We start from the raw sequence: 21,925 nt of genomic DNA, 5'->3' as shown, positions 1-21,925 counted from the left end.
CTGTCTGCACTGCAGCCTCATCACAGCATGTAGACCTCTAACTATGATTGCAAGGGACAGCATTTACATCAGGAAGGTGCTAGTTGAGGGACCTGAGCTATGTTTGCACATTTATTTTATATTTTTCCAGTCTCCTGATGGTCTATTATGACTGTTCGTGACACAGAGAAAATATTGAGGCTGCTGTTGCTTATGATTGATTGCTCTGGTAAGACATCATCGTCATTTGTCTAAAACATGCCTATACTATGTATCAGACTGATTGGAAACGCCTTTTCAGTCATGAGTTTGTGGTTCTTTGATGTGCTGTCAAACAGTGATTATTCCTGGATCTCATTGGTAGTGTAGATGATTCTCTTTACTATGTATGTGCAATTTTAATCAATTTCTCTCCTCCAAACTCACTTTTGAAGTAAAGTTCCATGTCAACCACGGACCCATATTTGTAGTTTTGGCCATTACCTACAAGGTTTATTATAAGATTTTACTCAAAAACTTGACTGTTAAACTGGGAATTTGTTGATTAATCAGTTCATTTTTCAACATAGTATTAATCAGCAGCAATTTTGATAAGAAATTATTTGTTTGTAAAAGTTATTTTTAAGCGAAAATGGCAACATTCTCTGGTTGCAGCTTCTCAAATATAAATATTTTCTGGTTTTCTCAGTCATATATGATAGTAAACTGTGGTTTAGGACTATTTGTTGACTATTTGTTGACTTTTGACTTGGGCTCTGGGAACTTATGATGAGCATTTTTCACAAGTTGCTGACCTTTTATAGACCAAATTATTAATTGATAAGATAATCAGTAATTAGGAGTAATCAGTGGTAATTGTCAATTGCCTGACAATTGTTTGATCATCTCACTGCTCATGTTGTTTGCCCTACTGGTCTCACCTTTAGCGATGTTGGCACATCCCATGATCTTACTAATAAAGCTGGTAATTAAAATGTTATGTTGACTAATATGAACAATGGCAAAATCTACAAAAATATAACTCAGGTTGGAAAAAAAACCCTTTAAATTATTGAATAGTATCAATTCTGTACAAAATGTCATACCATCACTTACTTTGAATAATTACTCCACACAGCATTTCCCTCTGGTCCTGTATTTTGAGAATATGAACACTTAATTGTAAAGGCTTTGTTTACTTCAGCGTTTTCCATGTTTTTTCTTTTTCTACCTCCTGGCTACTGATTGTTTCTCTTGTCTCATCTTCCAAATGTTTTCCACGCCTGCAGCTCTCAGGGACATCTGCTGTTGCCAGCGCAGCTTCGATATGTTTTTATTTCCCTTATTGTTTCGCTACGTCAATCCTCGGGGGACATTAGACAAGGCGCACTATCAAATATTCATTAGCACGTTATTTGATAGGCTTTTAAAAATTCTAATTAAGCAATTGTAGCGTCTTAACTGCTTTACAAGTTCAATAATCCGGTATTTATTGACACAGTGCGTGTTGTGACCTTTGTGCGTTGTTTTCATTTTGTTCTCAGCGGTGTCAGATCAAAAGCTTATTGTTTACTTGTGTTAAAGAGACAATTGCACACATGCTGTATTACTTTACCCTGTAGTTTTGCTTCAGTCGGGGCGTTTGGGATGCTGCTCTACTGATCCTCATCCTCCGCCCTGCTTCGATCCATAGAGATGTTTCTGTGTGAGAGGGATGAGAGCAGCTTTCTTCTAAATCGGACCGTGTGAGCGATGCTTCCTAAGAGCTTTGCCCCCTAGTGTAGGAGGTACCGTTGTGGAGAAGTTTAAAGCTGAGTTTTATTTGTGTCATAACTTTTCAAACAACAGCTGTATTGATCTTGCTGTCCAGTCACAGGAGACTTATTTCTATAGTGAAGGTGAGAGAAGTAACCAAGAGAAGAGAGTTTCGACAAACAGTGTTTGCCTCAGCAGTGAGCTACACTAAAGATAATGAAAAGGATCCCTGACAGACAAATGGAACATTACCTCAAACAGCCCACATCCCAAATACCTGACAGAGTGTAAAAAGTATAGAGCAGACTGAGCAATACGTCTGTCTTCTTCATTCCCGACACCGCTGCACTTTTAAGAGTAATTACTTGCTGCATCAGTCATTGTGTTGTATGAGATGCCAGAGTCTCTTTAAAGCAGACAGATTTCATTGTGAGCATGAATTTTCTTTATTGTGAGTCTCAATACGTCGTCCTTGATTGAGTTCGGAATTCATTTATTAAAGAAAATGTCTCACAGTCACTATTCTGATGTTTACTCTTGTTTCCATTAAAGAAGTCAATGTTAAGAATTTTAAAAGGCCAGTAAAACAAATTGGGAAAAAAGATACACTATGTACAAAGTGCAACGTTTAATTTTCTCCCATGATGATAACTACCAAGTTTAGATGTTGGACCCGAGGCTGAAATCCATTTCAACCAGGCTATTTTAACACCCTGTGGTGAGCTGCTTATGCAGACTCTGGGCATCAGGTGTATGCAGAGGTTTAGATAGAAAAGCAGAATATTTATGTTGTTTATTTATGTTTATGTTGATCAGCCCTCCCCAGTTACAATTACACAGCAAGATGTATGTTTCTCTCCCGCAAACTGCTTGATACCAGGGTTGATGCGAAGCTGAAAGTAAGGCAAATAAGCTGAAATTTCTGACTTTTTTTAATCACAGTTAAGGCTGCTTTATCTTCTCGACTCAGAGAATCTCTCTACTCCAGCCAGGCAATTCATATTTAAATCATTTATTGTGCTCTTCCTGCACCTGAAAGCACGCCGTATCAGCGATGATTAGCCCATTTCTCTCATCAAGACATTGTGATTACGGTTGTGGTTGACTCAATTATGTTCATTCCTTCTCCGTTTTCTCCTTAGCGGAATAGGTAAATTAAGATAACTGGACTGACTGATTAGCCCCACCTACCTCCTACCTATTAATTAGCATTAGCGCGCCCACCAGTCATATCATTGATGGTGGTGATAATGATAATGGCTCTACAGTCTGAAATTAGGGATAATGTGTGAGGTACTGTTGTGTGAAGAAATTATGTTTATTCATATTTAATGAAATATGAATTAATGTACACCTTGGGATGCATTATAGAAACAGAGTGAATTGTGAGTGAAGCATGGGTTGAACTCCTAGTGACTTGAGTTTTTGTGGTTTTCTCTATACTCTGTGGCAGAATATATCCACATAGAGTCAAAAACTTACATTTATTTTCACTGGAGGCTTCTAGTCTGGAAGACATCACAATTGATTAGTTTGAAGCCAGGCCAGTCAGCAAACTGTGTCCCCAGAGCTCATTTCATTAGGACACTGGGTGTACTCTAGGTGATGATGTGACTCGCCACCTCTCAAAACTCTCAGACTTTGGCTTTTCCAGGTAACTGGAAATGGAGAGATGAAGACTGCTACCCAAATAATGGCCAGGTCTCAAATCAGAGCCTGGGGAAAAAGGAAGAAAAAGACAAACATTTATAGATTTTTTTCTTTTATATAACAAATCCCATGACTAACAGTGTGTTAGGCTTTGTACTTTTCTGACTTTCCTACACAGTTAGCTGGCAGTCAGCCCCAAGCCCATTCATTCCTACTGAGGGTGTACTTTTTAAAAAAAAATGTCATAAATATATTGATGCATGCTGAATAAACAGTTTGTTTTATTGTTCTTATTTGCTTGTTTTTCACTCTTTTAATAAATCCAATGTTTTGTGCATGTCGCTAACCAATGATATAGGCCCACACACATTTTCAATTTATTATTCAAGCTTAAGGACAGAATTGTCGTGGTGGCTTAGTACTGGCATTAACCCGACAGTTAAACGCCTGTCTGAGTTTCCATTAACCTACACAATAGAACCGCCCTGCTAATTTTCACAGCTCCACTTAAGCAATAATTGATATTCATGATGTGTGTTCTTGCAGCTGCCAGTTAAATTCAGTGTACACAAACTAAGGGGCGGTGGGTGGTTTAATCTGCTTGGGGATATGTGTCATATTTACGTAAGTCAACAAATCAGTGGAATTCAAGCCAAATAAGGCAAAACATAGTAATGTTTTTTGGAGCACATAAGATATGATTCACTGTATATCATACTGACAAATGAATATGCTATTAATTGTTATAAAATGGGGAGATTCAGCCAAGCATCCTGCTTAGTGATGCATGGGCGTATGCAACTGTGGCTTCGTGTGCTTTTCAGAAAATTTAATATATTGCTTTCTAGCTCTTGTGGTGCTTTTTTCACTGCTGTCAGTTAAGCTTAAGACCTATAGCTAAAGCCTTTTTAATTATTTATTTAGATATGTCTTTTCTCTTTTTCCACAGGAACAGCTGACAAGAGGAGCATACAACTTGGCAGTTTACAGGTTGGCCAACAATCACTTGTACATATCATTACCCCGATCACGTCACAACCTCTTACTGAGAGCAAAAGTGAATATAGAATTCAAGCATAGATATTGTCACTTACTCTGCGGGGGAGACGGTCAGAAAGTTGAAGTGCAGAGAAAAAAAGAACACATGCTATGGTACTGCCACACATTTATGCCGAGCTGCCATGTTGTGGGATCGCTCCTGGTCACTTCCTGTGGTGTTTGAGATGGCTGTGACCGGTATTTGTTGAGATTATTGCCTCTGCATGGAGGCAGCAACAGAGGCACCAAGCAGTATGCAGCTCTTTATACCCTGCTGTCTTTATACAGACTGTGTGCTTTAGTACAGAAACTACCTCAACAAAGATGTGATACTTAATAAGAGAGGAAACATGGCCGAACCCTTTATGCATTTCATTTGTTTGTAAATAGAGGGTTTCTACCTTTTTATTAAATGCACCGTCTCATTTCTGTTTGCTTCGGGTCAATATGTCGATCTACACATTTTGTTGAGGTATTTATAAATGATTCAGTGAACCGCCTTAAAAGCTCAAAGCTGCTGTTGTGTCTTTTTCATCAAGCGGCTTTACTTTAACAGTGAAGCTGAACTCCTGATATCCCCTAACTGCACCTTATTTCTGGCTCTCCCACTTCTCAGTTTGATCATTTTCAGTTTTTATAGTCTCCAGTATATACATGAATCCCATTTCCCATTTGTACCATAACCATAGTCAGGTAAAAGCTCAGATCTTTCATGAAATATCTAAACCAAATATCAGTGTTTTCTGGTGCAGAGATTACAAATTTACAAACAGAAAATGATTTTTTTGTGTCAGCTTATTTGGAACCAGACTGTGGTATTCAATTTACAAATCAGGAAACTATGACAACTTTTCAATTTGTTTTCTGTTGCTTGTGTTATTTTTTCCAAGAGTTGTTTTATTTTGTGTCATACTAGCAGTGAGAAAACAGTTGGGTTGTCATAGAAACTCCTGTAGACCAGGCAGTCTTTAATGTGTATGACATATCCTGTAGCTGAGGAAAATAATCACTGTTGTATAAACTCAGCTGTCAGTCCATTGTCACCTTTTCTAACTCCACCCCGCTCTGCAGCCATTTATGCAGAGCTTTGACAACTTTTCAAGCTGCTGATTATTGCCAATACTACAGTTGAGTGCCTCTATCCTTGAGTTATTGACAGTCAGGGTAGTGAAAGCCACTTCAGTAAACAAGAAAGCAATCTGTATTGGTTGTCTGTGTACCTCAGGTTGAATAATTCATGACTTGGCCTACTGTCAGCTCAGGTTTCAGAGTGCATAAACTGTACCCTTTGTTGAATGCCAAGGCTGGGTTACATGAAAATGACGTGAAGTTTTTTTATTCATTTTCATAGAACTGTCATGCTTGACAATGTACAAGGTTTACTATATTTCCAGTTAAAATCTCTAACTGACCACAGAAAACATGAAACCCCATGCTAGCCCCCACCCATAGTGTTATTTTAATCTGAAGTCACACAGCACAACTCAGATGAATATTTGAATCACACCTCAGATAAACGTAGTATATTTCACGTTTTTTATTTCCTCTTCTCCCAACCACTGTGTCTTACATCTTGCTGCAACAACATTCATACTGTACGTGTCCAGAGTGCTTACAAACATTTATGTAAGGAGGGCTAGCTTTGAGAATGGGTTTCGAAAAAACAGTCAATCATTATTGACAAATTTGGCTGAATGATTTGACCGTTAACAGATTTGTACATTGATGGCTGACTCTGTGCAGAGGCAGCATTTATTTCACATTCTGTGTTGTCCTCTTGAGAGTAACAGTATGTAGGAATATGACTCTGATAACAATAGAGTGGGATGTTTTTCTTCCCCCCTCGGTATCCACATTTCTTGTGTGCTGCAGATCTCCTCACATGCACTGCTGTGTAGGCTCCGACCTCAGCTGTGAGGGACTCCAGTTTTATGAACCTTGGGTCAAAGAATGATGCAGTAAGCAGTAGCAGCAGAGGGTCCAGCTTATCAAGCTTGAAATGACAGATGAGCCTGTCAAGAGGGGTGTGTTGCACGTTCTAGGCTACATTTCTCACTGCAGGGTCATCTTCATCGCTTGTATTTTTCAAGTGCAACATTGCCTACCCCTGCAAAGAGACCACTGTATTAGATATCCAGCAAACAGACAATATAAATCTACACAGAACCGGTTTACTTACAGTAACAAACCTAGTTATTGGCTGCAATAGAGCTTGCAAAATGATTCTAAGGCTTCCAAAAAATAAATATAAAGAAGTAAAATGTTGCGGTACAAATGTGACAAAGCTTTTATCCTTAATGTAGTGGAATCATTTGCTCCAGTCGCTCACTGGATGACTATCCTCAGTGCATACAATGAAGAAGTCATTATATTTCCCATTCAGGCAGCAGTGCTCTTTGCATAATAACTAATGTGGCTGCAAATTGTCTGCAGCAAGCGGTGAGATAGCTGCAGGATGTGTTTTTCTGAAGTTTAGTTTGGTTGTTACAAATCTTGGTTGTGCCGTGACTCAGCAAAGGGTGATTGGAAATGTTCAGACAAGATGAAATGTCTGCGTTTCACTTCATCATTACTATTGATTTTATCTTATTATTCACACAGACATCCTATTGTTTGCACTGAATTTCTCTTGCACACACAAACATACACACATTGTTTGCTAACCCCTAACCGGCTCTACTTGACTTCTCCTGGTGATGTGAAGCATCACACTGTACATTATACACATGGCCAATTGCAGTGCCAAGGCCAAAAACACACTTACCTTTATGCAACCAAATCAGAAATAATATAAAAGTACCCCATTTATTTTTATTTATTGTGTATTCTTCCATAGCGGGTCATACAGGGGAAATCCCAAACATTCATTATGTATTCTGTGCAGTACATTGTGTCTACAAACATCTTCTTTCTGTGCTCAAGAAGTCTATTTTAGAATATTTACTTGAGTTAACAGAAAAGTGACAGAATTTAAATGGCATCATGGATTCCCTGGATGGTACCAAGGTGAAGTTGATGAGGGCGAGTTGAAACAAATAATGAAAAAGGTTTCTGAATCACAGCCATGTTTAGTGAGACTCTGACCTCTTTGGGGATGGGTAAGAGGAAAGAGGAGTTCTCTTTGGGGAGCAGTGGGGTATGAGGTCATTGTTGTGATCCAAGCTATGGAGAATGTAATATGTCAGCATTCATTACAACACTTTTTAATTAATTTTAGCACTCAAGAGCAAACTGCCGTAGGTATTAATCCTAACTCACTTCCATATTGCTACTGCAGGATGTACCTTTTAGACAATTTGTGTTCCTTCACTGCTGTAACAGATTACGCTCTTCATTTTTGATTCATGCAGTGGTTTATAAAGAAATATTTTATTTCATTTGCATTAAGCTACACTTTGCCTGTTGGCTTAATGCTCTTAAATACAGCTCTTTATTCAAAGCCCAGTCACCAAGGAAACATTGAATTTAAATTGAATTTCATCATGTGTTTCTTTCCCCCCGTCGTCTTTGATATGACCTTGTGTCGCTCGTCATCCATCATTCCAAAACATACTCTTTTTCCCCTTTTCATTCATGAGCTGAATACTATTTATAAGAAATGGATGATGACCCACACCCCTGACACTCCTCTTCCTCTCTCCCTGTATGCTTGGAAGCATGTCTACATTAAAAGATTGGTAGCATCAGAGCTGGAGAGTGTAAATGCTATTTCTGCACAGAAATTGATAAGGCAGCAAAGAGGTAGAATTGGGCTTCAGTGTTGTTAACGGCTGAAATACGGTACAGTGTATACTGCTCCTGCTTTATCATACAGAGTCCAGATGGACATCTGTGTTTTAGCTGGCACTAGGCTGGCTATTGTTAGGAATTTTTGAGCACTGAAACCTGTCGTGAGTGTACAATTTGATAAGGATGATTGTCGTTATTGTTAGAGCGGGGAGGCAGGACTGGACACAAACACAGAGGCTGGAATGCAGATTTGATGAAAATCTCATTTAATTGTGGATGGAAGAACAGGCAAACAGAGCTGAACAGAACTAGCAGACTAAACAAAATGAATGATCCAACAAAGACTCAACTCAAAACCAGACTTTAAATACAGACTAAACTAATCAGGGAATGGGGAACAGGTGATGAGACACAAGGGCAGGCTGGGAGTGATTGGCTGAGGAAACACAGCAAGCAGGGCAGGGCTGACGAGACTGATACAGGGCAGGTGTGGGGAAGTACATGAACACACAAGGGAAACACAGTAACAAAACCAAAACCCAGAAAACACGATATTCTAAATACAACCCACACCAACCTGTCCAAGAACCACCATGAATCTTAACTAAAGTATACAACACACCAGGCTAAACAACAAAAGGCAGTCCAAACCCACCACCCAAATATAACAAGAAAACCCATATGACCTGAAGGACTAAACAGAGGTGCAAACCAGGAGACCCCAAAGAACACAAGAACATAAAAAGACCAAAAAACACACAAAGTCCAGGCAGGGTGTGACAGTTACTTATTTAGTATTCTTTGTGCAATAGAGTTGATGTCCTGTTTATTATTTGTACATCCAATCTGTCATAATAAATAGTTGCTCAGTTAATTCCCTGGCTAATCAGAAAGTAGCAGTTAGGTTGGTAATCTGACATTTGAAGCTATTCATAACATTTCTATATTAGATTAGATTAAATTTTATTTTCATTGCACACAGTAAGTACCAGGGCAACAAAAAGCAGCTTATATATATATATATATATACACATATATAACAAACCAATGTACAGACTGAACAATAAACCAATGAGGCACTGTTAGAAAGAAGTGATGTAACAGTGAAATACAACAAAACAATATACAAAGTATAGAGTCAATGAATGCAGCTATGTTATGTAATGTAAGTATGAAATATACAGTATGAGCAGAAACCAATACACAGTAGAATGGATGTCATATTATATACAGTATGAACAATACGCATGGATATAATACAGTGTAAAAGAAGACGAAATGTACAGTAGTCAGAGTTAAATACAATCTGTTAAATATAGATAATGGGAAGTGCAAATACAGCAGACAATGAGCCTTGGTGGCAGCAGCAACAGTAATAGTGAGGTAAAAGTGATGTAAAACTAAAGAGTATGAGGTAAACAGAGATGTCTTAGGTCAATGTCAATACTAATATTTACTATAATGCTAATAGGTGCCGTTATTTAAATACTCAGAGTCCCTGTAGAAATAAATTTCAGGCCATATGTTCACAGGCCTGTCAGAACATACCTGTGGTGCGTGTTTGGCTTATAAAACTCAGAGTGTATCACAGCAAGTCGTCACCACACAGGAACAAGTATAGCAATTCCCAGCTGGGGTCTACAGGCCCTCAAAGGGTCAGGGTCACAGCAGGGATTGGACAGTGCCAGCACCGTCAGATTTTGGTAAAATGCCACAGTGGGAACAAAGGCAAATGAAAGAGCTGTCCTGCTCTTTGATGCAGGAATTGAAGTCGAAGGCTATTGCCAAGAGACGTAGAGCTGTACGAACACAGGGATCACACTGCACACTGAGACACCACAAAGGACATTCCCTCACCTTCAGCAGCTGTTTCACTCTGGCATATCTGAGGGCTGTAAAATTTGTGGAAATACTGTTGTTGTGTAGGAAAAGCATGCAAAATTATCAGTGAGAGACTCATCCATTTAGGGCCCAGTAAAATTACGTCAGGTTCTTACTGGCTCTAATAGATTTAGCCAAGATTAAAATTTGATTTGATTGATCCATCCCTTCTCTTTTATAGACTTGCTGATTAATGTATCACAGGAATTGTGTCTGATTGGGTCCAGGATGCATCATTTGAATCGATCCATGCCTGGAAAGCCTCCTCTGAGCTTTAGTTTATCCAAGTTTATTTAAAAGTTTATCTGAGATTAATTAAATTAGCTGATATTGCCATGTCTGTACTGTAAGGATGTAGTTCTCAAATTCATTTAATCAAGTGAAGTAATTAGAAAGCTAAATAATCTGTGATTCTTACCAGCTAAAACTGCTATAATTTATCTAAGCTTCAGTATGATATCAAATGAGAATACATCTCCCTGTAATTTATCATAACACATGTAGTGTTTTTAGGAATCTTCACTAGATTTTAAAAGTAAATACTAAATAGTATTCAGTGGGGTTGGACAATGTTGCCCCACACGGTATGACCTTGGAGTGATGCACAAACACATTCAATGAGCTCTGTATCTGTATAGAACTGCAGCTGCTGTCCGTGGTGCTGAAAGCTTTCAGCATCAGCACCCCACAAAAGCACAATATAGTTCATTGTCTTGCAAGTCCTGTGTTACCAGGAGACCGCATGAGATGGCTTATTGTCAAGCAATGCTGGTCACAGTCTCAACATCTTGCTCAAATAGAAATGTTGCTGATTTAAAATTGCTTGTAATTTGTTTGATTTGATGCACTGTGAATTCTCAACCCAGTCTCACATGAGTAATAGCTACGTTGGTCCACAGCACAAAAAGTATTAGTTTCACAATAACAGCTCTAAAATTGTAAGATGCCTTTTTTTTTTAGCATATTCTTTTCTATTAGCCTGTGTCCACGTGACGTGACTGTCAAGTTTCTGTCAGTGAAAACAAACAAAATGGCTGACATTCCTTTTATTCTCAGTGGAAAATGCAATATTTTAAGATAGTTTCAGTATTAAAATGCATTTTGATAACATTTTAAAGAGATTTATTTTCATAATCTTTGTTCAGTGAATGTATATGATGTTTAGTTTGTTAATTATTATTAAGAAAATTGATAGAATGCAACATTTTCTATTGTTGATATGGTGGTTGCTATGGACACTGCTATCGCTGAAAACATGTAGCTTGCATGTTGTTCATTAATCATTGTCTTTGCGTTGTGTAGTTATCTGAGCTGGTGTGTTATTTGCATTATTTTCTGTAACTGTTTGATGTTCTTTCAATAAAAAATCATAGATTTTAGAGCGCTTCTTCTTCTTTGGATTTCCGACAGATCATATCAGTCAGGTGGGCGGCCCAGAGGACCTGCTGCTAGGAAGTAGCCCATTTTCCTCACTGTTGGAAATCCAAAGAAGAAGAAATATCTCATCCCTGGGGGTCTCTAAAATCTGTTTTTTTTATTGAAAGGATATCATCAAACAGTTACAGAAAATAATGCAAATAACATGACAGCTCAGATAACTACACAACACAAAGAAAGTGATTAAAACAACATGCAAGCCATGTGTTTTCAGTGATAGCAGTGTTCATAGCAAACACCATAGCAACAAAATGTTGCATTCCAACAATTTTCTGGGGTGACCTGAAACAATCTTCGTAAAAACTGACAAACTAATCATATACATTCTCTGAACAAAGATTAGAAAAGTAAAATGCACATTTCTTGCTATAAAATGTCATCAAAATGCATTTTAATGCCAAAACTATATTAAAATATTGCATTTTTCACTAAGAATAAAAGGAATTACAGCCATTTTGTTTGTTTTTGCAGACAGACACTTGACAGTCACATGACGTGGATGCAGGCCAATAGAAAAAAAATAGGTTAAAAAAACATAGGCATCGTATATGATGGTTCTGTCCCAGTTTCTATGTCCCTTCACCCGTCCACCAGATGCTCTCAGGCTTTCCTGCCTGTTTCAGACTGGACTGAGTGGGCAGCAGAACATATAAGAGAGGTTGCTGATTATGTTTGAGGACCACTTGAGAAACTGTTGCTTCTACATTGACTCTCATTGGAACTAAGGGCAAAAATGAACTGAATGAACTTGCCTTAATATGCAGACCACTACATTTGACAGATTTATTGGTTCTTGTTTGTCTTGTTTGTCTTGTTCTGTGCACAGGTTCCTGGGTTAGCAATGTAACGCTGAAGTTTATTTGCATGTTTATTTGCTGTTTGCTCAGTGTGATATGTGCACATTTAAGTTTATTATTTAATGCATAATGGTTTTAATTATTAACAGGTTTGTGCATGGTTTTATTGTGTTTTCTGGGTTTTTGGTTTTCTGTTTGCTCTGTTTCCCTTCTGTATTCCTGTGCTCCACACCTGTCCTGCATCAGTCTCAGCTCTGATCCCTGTGTCTCCCAGCCAATCAGCTCAAAGCCTGCCCTTGTGTCTTACCACCTGTTCCTTGTTGTTTCATTAGTTCAGTTTGTATTTAAGTCCTGTTTTTTAGCTCAGAATTTTTAGATCCTTTGTACAGTTTGTTCAGCTCTACATTGTTCAGTTTTGTTTTTGACTTGCCAGCTTTGTTTTTGCCTTCCCAAGCTGAGAATAAATAAGTTGATCTTCAGCTTTGGTCTGCCTGATGTCTCCTGCATTTGGCTCCACCTGCTCCGCTCCACCCAGCATCTCACAATTTCAGAGCAGTTATTGTGAAACTAATTTGTTTTGCGCTATGGACCAACGTAGCTATTACACATTTTGTTGTGAGACTGGGTTGGCATTCTATGTCTCGTGAGCATAGGGGAGACAAAACAAAACATGCAAAACAAATAACATTCAATTGTTTTCCAAATGGTGCTGCTGCACTTTCATTAGGAGGAAAACATCAACAACAAACACGGCTTATTAAAAGGATAAATTGCCCCAAAACTTAAAAAAAAGTAGAACAATTCAGATCTTATGTTTATTGTTTACTGCTATGACTCCTCTTCATATCGGCCATGAAATGAACCCTTTCCAACATAACTCCAATGTAAGAGATGAGGGACAAAATCCACAGTCCTCATTGAGTGCAAAAACACATTTTAAAGATTAACCAACGCTATTATCACACTTCAGTTAGTCAAATCAAGTGGATGTCTTCCAGAGCTACAATCTTTTTTTAGTACAAATTCCTCTTACACTAGGGAAGGATCACTCTGGTGCCAGAATGAAAAGGAGGAACGATAAACTCCAATAACTTCCACACTTCGAATGTGCAGATGGGCTGCAAGTGACAATAATTTCATTATCAGTTAATTCACTGATTATTTTCTTGATTAATCAAATAATCATTGTCCTTCAAATGCTCTTCACAATGTACTAAGGTGAGGCCACTTTACCAATTAAGGTCATGTCATCTAATTGCTTAGTTTTGTCTAACCGACTGTCCAAAACAGATGTTCAGTTAATGATCACATAAGAAATGCAGCAAATCTTCACATTGAAGAAGCTGTTATTTTCTTATTGACTGACTAGAATATTGTATTAATATACACTTGAAAAAATCTGACCCAATCATTTCAACCATTTTGACAGTATTTGCATACTAGTTCCTCTATGTTAAAGCCATAAAATATGATACTCTTTAAAGAAAGGTCAGTATTTAGGAAACATGGAGATAATCTGATCACATAATCTGACATTCTCTCTTTCTCTCTGACATTCTTTCTTACTCTTTAAATGTCATTTTATTGGAAAATGACAGCTCATTTGCATAGTACCAGTTCCCAATGAAATGTTACATCCACACATGTTAACAACAGAGGACAAAAACAAAAAAAAAATCAACATATTTGCTGATAACTGACAGCTTTGCTTGATAACCCCTGTCTCTCTGTAGCATTGCAACATCTTGTTGATCTATAATGTCTGGTCTTAGTTTGCGGAAGTTTCTTGAAGAATAAGGACTTCTCATTTGATGGCAGAAACAAGGAAGGAGGAGAAGCTCCAAACAGCCGGTGCAGGTCATGTCGAGGTTGTTGACAGTGGACAGACCTTGGGGCCTGAATGAATTTGATGAGGCTGCATGATTAGAAATCTTTCCCTGCCTTCTCTTGCTCCCTGTCTAGCCCTCTCATGTGGATAAATCAAAGTCAGCCCCCTAACTGAGTCTCTGTTGCTCCTCTGTCTGCAAAGTCATTAATCCAAGGATGTGGCCCATGGGGTTCTCTCCTCCTGCTTGACTCAATAGTTGTTACATTAAAAATAAGCTTCTCTCTCCCTCGCCTCTCCACGACTCTCAGAATCTCTCTGTTATTTGTTCTAATGGGCGTCTTCTCTTGGATTTCACCCGAGAGGATGAGTTATATGTCCTGCTGGGGTTTTTCAGTCAGATTGTGTAGCTATGTGTGTGTGTGTGTGTAACACTGCTGTAAATTGCTACGCCGTGCCCACACTCACACATTGCTCTAAGGGCACATTCACAGAATCTCCCACTCAGTTGGTGTGATTTGTGTCCTCATATTTCTTCTTTGTCTGCACTTCAACACGCCTCTCATGGCTGTAAATGGGCTGTATAAAGACAGATAAAGTAGAAATCAAGGCAACTAGGTCTTGTTAGGCCCACACCCATGTCACCAGTGTCAGTCCCACTCTTTCTTTTCCCTCTGTCTCTCCTGCCTCTGTCACCCTAATTTTTTTTTTTTTTTCCTGCAACTCCCCCACTTCCCTCCTCCTCTGTTATCATGGCCCGGAGAGGAGTTGTGAAACTCATGACATTCAGATCTAGAGGGGCTGGGTGATAGAAGACAAGAATAGTCTCCCGAGTTCCTGCTGGAATCTATCTGTCTTTGATGAGCAAGTTATACAATGTCAGCACCCCCGATAATCTCGCTCTTGCAATTTGTGGCAGAGAGAGAGAATCTCATTTGTTGCGTTTGGTTACGGAAGAGTGGCTTCCTCAGCAGGGCCTGTTTCTGTTCTATAACCGCACAACCGTAGTGACCGGTAACGTGTGCACAACCTGAAATGGAATAACGGCCAGTGTCATGAAGATAAAAGGAGATAAAATCTTAATGCTTTGTTCGTGAGCTAGTGTGTCTTTTCTCTCTCTCCTTCGCTTCTTTTCTCTTCCTCTCTAGTGTGAAACTCATCATAGGCAGTAGATTCTGTTGCTTGGATGGCAGTTGAGTTTATCTGCTTAAAATTCAAAGTTGTGTGTGTCAAACAGAGTTCTCACACAGCCCCTTAGACTCAGTAGCCTGAGAGGATGGAAAGTAGTTCCTCTGGCTAACAGCAAGAGGTAGTGTTGCTCCAAGACAACTTCATTAGTATTTTGACGTCCTTTCTCCTGTTTGCTATTCTTACATAAAACCCCTATCCATAGTGAGCATGATGATTGTTCAGCTTCATAGTGATTGGTGAATACATGGTGGGGTTTTTTTGCATTAGAAATTTGAAGTTTGCTTTAACTACCTTTTAAAATACAATTGATTAAAAGTCAGAACTTTAAAATGTAATTAACTATTAATGATTTTGTGATGTTTGCCTAAACAAGATTTTGAGCATTTCAGGCCACTGAGGCAGGAGCCTGTTGTCCTTGTGATCTTGTCAGGGAAGTTGTTGTGTGCACAGATGGTAAATATTTAATGTGTCTGTGTCCTGCTTTGCTGTTGCCACAGGGGAGGGACTGTACAGTAACTATGTAATAGCTCCTTAGCCCTTAAGACCCACATTAGCAGAGCTGTTGCTGCACTTGAAGGTTTACTGACTATTCTCACCTGAGGAGAGTGTGGTTTGTTTGGATGGCGGCTACTCCATAAGCCACATCCAGATCAATTTGTTTGTGCTCAACTCCTAGTACATCAGCAGTTATCTGTTGTAGGGGCAGGGATGTCAACGGCAGTATGAACCACATCATAGGATCTGTGTTTTTGCCGATTATTATCTTGCCTTTTTCAAGTACAAACTGTTGTAGACAAGAACATCAGTGCAAAATTTCCTCCACCAATAATTTACTAATCAAGTTCCTTCACATAGTTTCTAATCTTCATTCTGTGCAATTATTATTTCACTCTCCATATTTTTCCTCCTTACAGCATCCTGTATTGATCATTTTCTGCTCGATATAGTATGTGGATAACAAGCTACTTTACTCTGCGCTGTAACTCTGTCTCTTGGTCTGGAGGTGATTTGTTAGTAAATTTTTTATCTACCATCGTGACAGCAGTATTTCAAGGTGCCCTGAACCCCCATCTGACAGAGGTCAGCCTGTCATTACTGTCCCGCTCCTCCCGTCGTCAGTCAAGTCCTCAAAGTCAAGGCTGACCCTGACCCAGTTTAGAGGAGCGCTCCAACCAGCATGCTACATCTCCCGAAAGAAACCTGCAGACATAGACTAATTACACCAAACCGCCCTTTCCTTTTCACCTGCCTCACACAAATCACTCTGGGTAAATAGCTTTTTTTTCTTTTTCCCACATCCTCACTAGGGACATCTTTTGAGGGACACGAGGGATAAGCAATGGTGAAAAGGGCTCTTGAAACTACATTACTGAAGTGACAATAACAAGTTTGTGAGCAGAAGTCTGGCTCTGGAGAATCTCTCTGTTAGAGACATTACATTTCAGTGCCATTATCAGCAGAGGAACCAGGGCAAGCTGACTAGAAAGGAGGAGCAGTCATTCATGTCCCCTTTGATTGAAATAAAAAAGATCTTACAAGAGGAGGATGTAAATTTTTGCCTGTGGACTACAGTACACTATGCCTTGAAAATACATGTGTATACTTTTTCCAGTGCAATAAAGAAAAGCATAGCAAAGCTGGCAAATTTCAAATGTTTACAAAAGATAAATACAAAGACTAAAATAATGAACCCTCCTAATACTCAGATCCTGCAAGAGTGAACCACCTCTGCTGAGAAGAGATCTTGAATGTCTGTTTCATTCAGGCTCAAATATATTTGATGTCAGCCCTAGGTCATGACCTAAATATATCAGATAAGACACACTGTTCAATGAATTTGCTCTTCATTTCCAATGCCATCAATTTATCTTACAGTATAATTTTTCTATTGTATTTAGGTCCATTTTCGCAACAGATGCCTGATTTGAAAGACAGAATAGTCAAATGTAATGCATCAATGCTGGGTAATCAACATCAATATCAATCAATAAAGGAGCTGAAGCACCTTGGTGGGGACACATTCCTGTGTCCTCTCCTCCAAACTTCTGATTTGATTTATAGCTCGTGTCTGGACAGAGTCTAGTCAGACCTAATAGAATCAAGAAAGGTTGACTGAGGAGTCATCAGGGCACCCAGACATTACCACTGACGTGAGGTAGGACAAGAGGACAATCAGTGCACTTGAACCAGACAAGGCAGGGAAGGTATACTGATATACTGCTATACATCATAGCAGAAAACTTAATAATTTACTCAGATAAACAATATATATAAGACAGGTAGTGGAAAAAGCAGCCAGAGGCACAGGGAAGACATGAAAGGAGAGAAGGGCAGCGGGGAGGATCGGGAGAGGGAGGTGAAATGGAGAGGAAAGAAAATGAGAAGAGACAAGAAGAAGATATCAGAAGATTGTCCCTTCTTGTTTGACTATAAGCAGATAAGTGCTCTGCAAGCAGATTGAAAGAGATATCACTTTAACCACACCCTGACACGGGTGTCACTTTGACATGCCTCTCCTTTTGATTTATTCAGGACATTCAAGGAAGACTTTGAGAAGTGTGATCGGAGCAGAATGTTTAAACGTTAGCTACAGAGCTAGAATTTCCAGGCCAAAATAGTTCAGGTAACATGAGAGGTTTGGTGTGGCAGATGATCTTTTGGCATGCCTTCTTTTCAGTCTAACTCAATTTCAGGGGGAGTTGTAATCTAAGACGTGAACCTGGTAATTTTCTAGCAGAGTAAGGTGTTGTTGGACAAAATGTTCCAATTACAGAAGAGATTTATTTGGCTCATACAGTTGGTGAATCTCAAATATGTTCTTTCAAATCATCATGTTGAACATGTAGAGTCCAATGAGTCAAATTAAAATGAAAAGGAGGTGTGCCAAATAAGTGCCTGATGTAAGCTAGCATGGCACCTTGATATTGCATTTCATTTCCAGCTCAATGCAAAGTTTCTGCCAGATCACAGGAACATTTCAGTCCTGAACATGTGTAGCATTCCACCTCATATCAACAGAGAGGTTTAAAAAGTTGCTTAATACTGTATATAAATGATCAAGCTGTCAAATTCGGTTTAGTGACTGCCGCCTCTGTCATGGCAGTTTCTCTACTTGGACCATACCACATGTCTTACTTTGATGTTTAATCCTTACTTATTTTCAAAATGTATACGGTGTGTTGTGTTTAAACAAGACAGAATCTACAGCCACGTTTGCAGCACTGTCAGGCTGTACCTAGCCAGAGGCGCCTGAGCAATGGATCTCTCCTTTCATCCAGCAGCTCTGCGCTGTGCTTTCATTATTATGATTATTCTCTCATTTTCTCATATAGGGTAAAGGAGAGGTGCAAGTTTACTCTAAGGTTTGGTTTGGCTGTAAGGTCTGGTCCTTGACTAAAATGGCCCTTTTTAAGTCTTGAAGAGCAAAAGCCAGGTTCTGAATTGTGCATTAAAATAGTCTTTTGATTTGAGATAATTTAGGTTCAAATGATCTGCTTTTGAAGTTATGATTATTCATTCCTGTATAACATTACAACTACATCAGCTAGTGGTGCTATTGAGAATAGTTACCACTAGAGCCTGTGTGTAAAATAAATAGCTGCAATGCAAAAAACTTTGCTGCAATTGTTAGACTTTGGAGATGGCCTTGTGAGTATTGAGAATAACAACCCTCAGGTTTATCCAGATTTAATTATCCAAATCATATTGTGTTGTAAGGCTATTTCATTTATATAATTTGTATGTCCTTGTTTAACCTTGAAGATGTCCTAGTAGCCTGCATCATTTTAGGCTACATAATAAATTTCATTAATATAATTTCAAATATGAAATAGCCATTCTTCTAATAATCATATCCTGTCCTGATCCACCAAATTATATACTCTTCTTGATGCATTCTTGGTTTTCATAGCAACCTCAATTTAACTAATCTAGACTAATGCAGGTGGCTGTTTCTTGACCTAATCCAAGAGGTTAGGTGGTTTAGAAAAGCAGAAAATTTGTTTTAAATTACATTATTTTTTTCTGGGGGAGGATCCACAGACACCCCCACCCCGCCAATTATGTATCTTTCCAAGGTTGTTTCCCCATTTGAAAACATAACCAGGTGCCCATGTACCTAGCCACAACAGTGAGCAGCATGCTAATGTGCTGAAGTCAAGCAAGTTTATCATGTGGGTGTTAGCATGCTAATATTAGCTAATTAAACACAAAGTACAGCTGTGGCTAATGATCATGTGATTTGTTTACCAGGTATTAAGTCAAAGTATTGATTATGGCGCTAGATGAAAAGTCAACAGATCACCAAAGTGCTTACATTCATCGTACCAAATTGAATGGCAATCCATTCAATAGTTGTCAGCCTCATGGTGGTGCTAGAGGAAAAGTCGGGGGGAGTCACCAAAGTCAGTAGGATTCAACCTCTTGGGACCATGAATGTCTGTCAATCCATCCAATATTTGTTGAGATATTTCACCTGCCATCCATAGAGGCACTCAGCTAGCATGGCAAAAAGGTCAGATTCATTTATGTCAACAGAAGCCCTGTCATGTCTCTCTGGCCAACCTCCAAGTGTGTTGTTACCTCTACATGCCTATTTCCCACAAAACCATTGAGCAAAGAGCTCTTATGATTCACATCATGAGAATTGCTTGTCAGAGTTGAACAGCAGGGGGACGTTGCCAGGACATGCTGTAGGTAGGAAATATAAGTATTGTGTGCCATCCTCCTGCTGAACATGAAAAAAATATTAGTCAGATAGCGCCTGAGAAATCATCCTGTTTGTTACCAGGACAACAGGACAGCCGGACGCACCTTTCTCTTAATCTGGCAAGGATAGGAGCTATTTAGTCAGAGAGCACAGAGGAGAAACAAGGAGGGAGGGCCTGGACGTGTACACACATAAAATACTCTCAGAAAAAAAAAACACACACACACCCAATGAGGGCTCAGACAAGGAGGGAGGAGAGAAGAGAAATAGTTAGAGGTGTAGAAAGAGAGGAGAGGTGCACAGAGAAACAAACAGAGATAGAAAAAGGTAGAGGTATGACTGTTATTCTGTAGCCCTGTGTTGTAAACAGCACTGATATTCTGCACACCCCTGGGAAGCCTCATCAGCCATTCAGCAGGATGCCTCAGAGGAAAAGGAGTTTCACATTTGGAGCTTATGGAGGGTAAGATGATAGAGAATTAATCTCTCAAATGTGCATTGATTATGGAGTTTGCCAGCTAACTAGGAATGAAACTGTAAGGCAATACTAATGCACCTGTCGCACCCTGTTATTAACCCACCTTACTCTGTCTTAAGAGGAGTAGTGAGAGGAAGGTGTGAGACTGCTCTGGGACTTGCACTGCATCTGCTCAGCAACTGCAGAACTAGATGACTCTGACAAGGTCATTGACTGTCAGCACCGTGCTCTCCTAATTTACAGCACGAACCATTAATAGTGAATAGCTGCCTTGATGCCGAAATAATGAGATCAGTTTATGAATGTTCGAAGCCACAAAGGTAGAGGTTAAAGAGATTCCTTTTGTGCATGTTATTGGCTCATCAGGATCATGATTGTCTCATGTTGACCTGTTCCAGCATGTTGTTTTTTTTTTCTGAGACTTCTCATAAGTTGTTGGGCAGACAGTAAAGACTACTCACCAAAATATCAATGCACTGCTAGTTTGAGAAAATTCATCCGGCCTTTAGTTGTAAATAAAGATCAAGACACAAGGTGACGTTCTCGTCTCTACTGGATTCCTGTAGGAGGAAACAAACACATTAAAAATGAATCACTGGTCATTCGTCATCAACAACAGTGTTGTTTCATCTTCAGACAGACAATATATGTTGTTAATATTGCGTTATTGTGAGATAAAGTATTCAATTAAAGGCAAATTTAGGCAGTGCATTTCACTCTAAGGGAAGAAACAGAGAGCTTTCAGCAGCATCCTTACTAAGTTAAATATATCATCAGCATGTTTGAAAAGAGGATATAAAAGAGAAAAGTATCTACATGTGAATGCCGACTTTGGATAGTCACAGTCTTGCATGAGTGTAAGTGATGATTTTGTAGCAGTAAGAAGAACGTGAATTTTTGAGATATGAAAATACTTTGGTTTATGAGCAGTGAGCCGCTCAGCCACACAGTGCATTAGAATTCATGAGGCAATGAAATTACTTTTTACTATTGTGTTTTGCTGCTCGTGGGCTCTGCCAAGTCTGCTTAGACTCATGAGGCTCAATTTGACATTTTTGTGGTAGAAGTCAGGTTTAAAACTAGCCTGAGTGCACAGGCAGATGCCGCTAACCAGTACTACACTAGAAAGTGCTATGTAGGGCACAGAAAGCAACATTTCTGGAGCAGCATCAGACACTTTGTTACTAACATGTGCAGTGAGACTTTAGGAATAGTAGTCCAAAATAAATATGCAGTTATTCTCAAAAATGCACTTGAATGCACACCCTGACTGTGATCTAAATTATATACTGAAACTATTTTCAGAGTCTTATGTGTAAAGTTACTAAAAAGTTACATTTTATTAATCATTTTTTAGCGTCAAGTCTGATCTGGAACAACGTTTTCTTTAGAGTTTATAGTTTTAAATAAGGCTGTAGGGTTTTTTATCTCCACATATATGAACTAAATGATTCACTCATTGAGCCAATTGAAGCTAT

General features: G+C 39.0%; 1 protein-coding gene across 2 annotated transcripts in view; it reads left to right on the top strand.

The window, feature by feature from the left end:
• Positions 1-21,925, top strand: part of LOC122980436 (rap1 GTPase-activating protein 1-like) — a 93,406-nt gene that overhangs the window by 15,136 nt on the left and 56,345 nt on the right. For both annotated transcript variants that reach the window (XM_044348460.1, XM_044348462.1), the window contains exon 2: positions 4,313-4,353. The gene's annotated coding sequence lies outside the window, so the exon portion shown is untranslated. The remainder of the gene's footprint in view (positions 1-4,312; positions 4,354-21,925) is intronic.

The sequence above is a fragment of the Thunnus albacares genome, chromosome 4, assembly GCF_914725855.1.
Source record: "Thunnus albacares chromosome 4, fThuAlb1.1, whole genome shotgun sequence".
Lineage (NCBI taxonomy): Eukaryota > Metazoa > Chordata > Actinopteri > Scombriformes > Scombridae > Thunnus > Thunnus albacares.
This window is presented reverse-complemented; position numbering and strand designations above follow the sequence as displayed.